This window comes from Phoenix dactylifera, chromosome 2, assembly GCF_009389715.1.
Source record: "Phoenix dactylifera cultivar Barhee BC4 chromosome 2, palm_55x_up_171113_PBpolish2nd_filt_p, whole genome shotgun sequence".
Classification (NCBI taxonomy): domain Eukaryota; kingdom Viridiplantae; phylum Streptophyta; class Magnoliopsida; order Arecales; family Arecaceae; genus Phoenix; species Phoenix dactylifera.
In genome coordinates, this window is record NC_052393.1 from 17,546,159 (window position 1) to 17,551,151 (window position 4,993).

Sequence of the window (4,993 nt, forward strand, 5' to 3'; positions counted from 1 at the left end):
ATGGCACGGCGAGGTGGTCGTGGAGCTTCCAATGCTTCCGGTCGCGGGGCCTCTCGCGCCTCTGGCCGGGAGGCCGCTGCATCTCCAACACACTCTCAGCAACACTCCACCGCCCCACCGCCCATTCAGACGGTTGAAGCCGCCCAGTTCGACCGGCTAGCCCAGCAGGTTCGCACCCTCGCGGAGGCGGTGCAGAATCTGCAGGGTGCGATGTCCCGGGCGCCGCAGCGGGCTCAGGAGCCGCTGCTGCCTGAGCGTTCGCCCGTCCTCCTCAACCCGCGCTCCTTCCTCTCCCATGGGGAGGAGCGCCGGCGCGAGGAGGATTCTCGAGCACGCTCCATTCTGCCGGGACCTTCCCACCGGAGCTGCGCGGGGTACGAGAGGCGGGCCCGAGCGCGTTCCCAGACCCCCCAGTCCTCGAGGAACCCGCGCTCCAGTCGGTCCCCCTCTCGCCGCTCCTTGTCTCCCACCCACCGGTCGCGCTCCCTGGACCGGCGGGTGGACGATCTCCACCGACAACTCCAGGTCCTGAAGGGCCATTCCAAAGATCCCTTCGCCGACTTAGAGATCTCCTCCCAGCCGGCGCTCGCCTCGAGGATCCTGCGGACCCCGAATCCGCCGGGGTTCAAAATGCCGGCGATCGAGCCCTATGACGGGGCGGCGGACCCGCGGGATCACGTCGAGAGTTTCAGGACCCTTATGCTCCTCCACGGAGCATCAGATTCCCTTGTCTGCAAGGCTTTCCCGGCAACCCTCCGTGGCCCGGCGAGGGCATGGTTCGCCGGGCTGGAGGCTGACTCAATCCGGTCCTTCGACCAGTTCACTCGCCTCTTCATCACTCATTTCGCCGTCAGTAGCCGGCGGCGACTGGTCTCCGACTCCCTCTTTGATGTCCGGCAAAACGAGGGAGAAAGCCTGCGGGATTATCTTACCCGCTTCAACAGGGCTACGCTGGAGGTCCGGAACCTGAGTCAGGAGGTAGCTCTTTCAGCCCTGAAGCGTGGCTTCCGGAAGGGCAGACTCACCTTCTCCCTGGACAAACGCCTGCCGCGGAGCTTCCCAGAGCTGTTGTCCCGGGCGAACCAGTATGCGGACGCCGAGGAGGCGGCCGCCCACCGGAGCAAGGAGGCCGCCGAGATCCCTCAAAAGCTTGGGAAGAAAAGGCGGAAAGAGGCACGCCAGAGGAGGAGCCCGACGCCTCAGCGTCGGCGCAGAAGCCCGTCGCCGGCGAAGAACCACGGCGCCCCACGCCCTCGTTCTCCGCCCCGACGTTTTCACCGGTACACCCCTCTCCTGACTCCCCGGGCCCAGATCCTTATGGAGATCAAGGGGCGGGAGGACCTCCCGGCCCCGAGACAGATGCAGAGGATCCCTGGGAAGAGGCCCTCCCGGGCGTACTGTGAGTACCACCGAGACCACGGCCACGACACGGAGGACTGCTTCCAGCTTCGGGACGAGATCGAGGCTCTCATCCGCCGGGGGCGTCTCGGTCGATATGTGAGCGACCGACGTCCCCCCGCAGACCCGCGTCCGGCCGACCCGGCCCCTCCGGAGCCTCGGGAGCAGAATCGACCCGTTGCGGGCGTGATCCACACTATCACTGGGGGCTGCCCCCGGCCCGTGAGGAACGCAGGGGGCCCGACGGAAGCGTCAGGGGCGGCCGTCGCAAAGAGACAGAGGGTCGGCAATGTAATCACCTTTTGTGATGAGGATGTAAAGGGGGTTCAGACCCCCCACGATGACGCCATGGTGATCCCCCTCACTATGGCAAACTATGATGTAAGGCGTGTTCTTGTGGATAGTGGAAGCTCAGCTGATATCTTGTTTTACGAGGCCTTCCAAAAGATGGGCTTGTCCAGACAATTGTTGCACAAAATATCCACCCCCCTCATAGGATTCACCGGTGACGCTGTCCCGGCGGAAGGTGTCGTTGAGCTGCCCGTGACTGCGGGCGTCGCACCCGCAGAAGCCACGGTGCGACTCGGGTTCTTGGTCGTCCGTGTTCCCTCGGCCTACAACGCTATCCTCGGACGACCCGGGCTGAACGCCCTTCGCGCGGTAGTCTCTACGTACCACTTGCTCATGCGGTTCCCCACGGCGGTCGGGATCGGGGAGGTCCGAGGCGACCAACCGACCGCACGGCAATGTTTACTAGCGACCCTCAAAGGGAAGAAGCCCGCAGAAGCCCTAAGCGTCGAGTCCCTTGATGCCAGAGACGAGGTGGCTTTGCGGCAGGGGGAGCCGGCCGAGGGTGTGGTCGAAGTTCCCCTCGAGGAAGGCCGCCGGGACCGGGTGGTCCGGGTCGGCGCCAATCTCGACCCGGGAGCTCGGGCCCGGTTGGTGGAATTCCTCCGAGCCAATGCCGATGTATTTGCCTAGTCGGCGGCCGATGTACCTGGGATCGACCCGGAGGTCATTTCTCACGCCCTCAACGTCGACCCGACCCACCGGCCAGTGAAGCAGAAGAAGAGACACTGTGCCCCGGATCGGATCCGGGTGGTCGACCAGGAGGTAGACAAACTCTTGGAGGCAGGATTCATAAGGGAGGTGAGTTACCCCGAGTGGCTGGCAAATATTGTACTTGTCCGGAAGGCGAGCGGGAAGTGGAGGATGTGCGTCGACTATACCGACCTGAACAAGGCGTGCCCTAAGGATAGCTTCCCGCTTCCGCGGATAGACCAACTGGTTGACGCGACTTCCGGATATCAGCTGCTGTCTTTCATGGACGCCTTCTCCGGTTACAACCAGATAATGATGGCCCCACAGGACGAGGAGAAAACTGCCTTTATAACGGACCGGGGGCTGTACTGCTACAAGGTAATGCCCTTCGGTCTGAAGAACGCTGGCGCCACTTACCAGCGCCTCGTCAACAAAATCTTCAAAGAGCAAATCGGCCGGAACATGGAGGTGTACGTGGACGATATGCTGGTGAAGAGCCGCCAGGCAGACCAGCACATCGTGGATCTGGAGGAGACTTTCACCACCTTACGGAAGTTTCGCATGAAGCTGAACCCAGCGAAGTGCGCCTTTGGCGCTTCGGCCGGGAGGTTCCTTGGTTTCATTGTCAACCAGCAGGGTATCGAAGCCAACCCGGACAAAATCAAGGCCATCCAAGGTATGTCCCCTCCGACCAAAGTAAAGGAAGTTCAGGAGCTCGCTGGAAGGGTCGCCGCGCTCGGACGATTTATGGCAAAATCGGCCGAACGCTGTCAACCATTCTTCAAGGTGTTAAAACGCCCAAAAGACTTCCTCTGGACGGCCGAATGTCAAGCAGCATTCAACCAGCTCAAGAAATACCTGGCGTCTCCTCCCCTACTGTCCAAGCCGCAAGAAGGGGAGATACTCTACCTCTATCTGGCGGTCTCCCCAACCGCGGTCAGTGCGGTGCTGGTTCGGAAAGAGGCAAAGCTCCAGAAGCCTGTGTACTACATCAGCCGGGTCCTACGGGACGCCGAGACGCGGTATACGAAGGCTGAAAAGATCGCCTTCGCGCTGCTGACCGCGACCAGGAGGCTCCGCCCCTATTTCCAGACCCATTCTGTCACCCTCTTAACTGATCAACCGTTACGACAGATCCTCAGCAACCCCAAGAATGCGGGACGGCTGGTGAAGTGGGCAGTAGAACTCGGAGAATTCGACATCCGCTACCAGCCTCGACCCGCCATCAAGGCCCAGGTGCTCGCGGACTTTCTCGCTGAGTGCACGGTGCAGGAGGCGGAACCTAGACCGCCGGAAACGCCCAGCCTCGACCTCCCGACCTGGACGCTTCACATCGATGGGTCGTCGAACCCCGAGGGTGGAGGGGCCGGGCTGGTCCTTACCAGTCCTGATGGAGTGATAGCCGAGTATGCCTTGAGGTTTGGATTTCCAGTTACCAACAACGAGGCGGAATACGAGGCCCTAGTCGCAGGACTCAAACTCACCGGGGAGCTCGGCATCCGGCGTTTGAAGGTCTTCACCGACTCCCAGCTGGTGGTCGGGCAGGTCCGTGGGGAGTTCGAGGCCCGGAGCCCGACCATGCAGAACTACGTCCGGAAGGTGCAAGCACTCATTCCCGACCTCGGCAGTGTCGACATCCAGCAGGTCCCCAGAAGCGAAAATGCCAGGGCCGACAGGTTGTCCCGTTTGGTGGGCGCAGAGGCGCACAACTTGTCGAGGGCAATCTACCTGGAGACCCTGGATGCCCCGAGCATCGGCGAGGCTGGAGCGGTGATGGCGATTGATCCGGAGCCATCTTGGATGGACCCGCTCGTCGCCTACCTCGCCGAAGGGATCCTCCCTGAAGACGAAGATCAAGCTCGGCGACTTGTCAGAAAGTCCGCCCACTACGTACTCTATGAAGGGAGGCTGTATCGGACCTCGTTTACCGCCCCCCTCTTAAGGTGCCTCCGCCCCTCGGAGGCGGCCTACGTCCTCGGCGAAGTCCATGAGGGCGTCTGCGGATCGCACTCGGGGGCTAGGTCCTTGGCGCACAAGATCATGAGGCAAGGCTATTATTGGCCTACCTTGTTGGAGGACTCAAAGGATCACGTACGGAAATGCGACGCCTGCCAGCGCCACGCCAACGTCCAGAGAGCCCCTTCTGTCCCCTTGGCACCAATCACCGCACCCTGGCCCTTCGCACAGTGGGGAATGGATATCCTCGGACCATTTTCCGTCGCTTCCGCCCAGCGGAAATTCTTGATTGTTGCAATCGACTACTTCACCAAGTGGGTGGAGGCAGAGCCGCTGGCCACTATCACGGAGGCGCAAGTCCGGAAGTTCGTGAAGAAAAACATCATTGTCCGATTTGGGGTACCCCGGGTCCTCATCTCGGATAATGGTCGACAGTTCGACAACAAGCATTTCCGTGACTTCTGCGAGGAATTCGGTATCGAGCATCGGTTCACATCTGTGTCGTATCCCCAAACTAACGGTGAGGCCGAGGTGACAAACCGGACAATCCTCCAAGGAATTAAGGCGCGAATCGGTCGGACGGGGCAAGCTTGGGTCG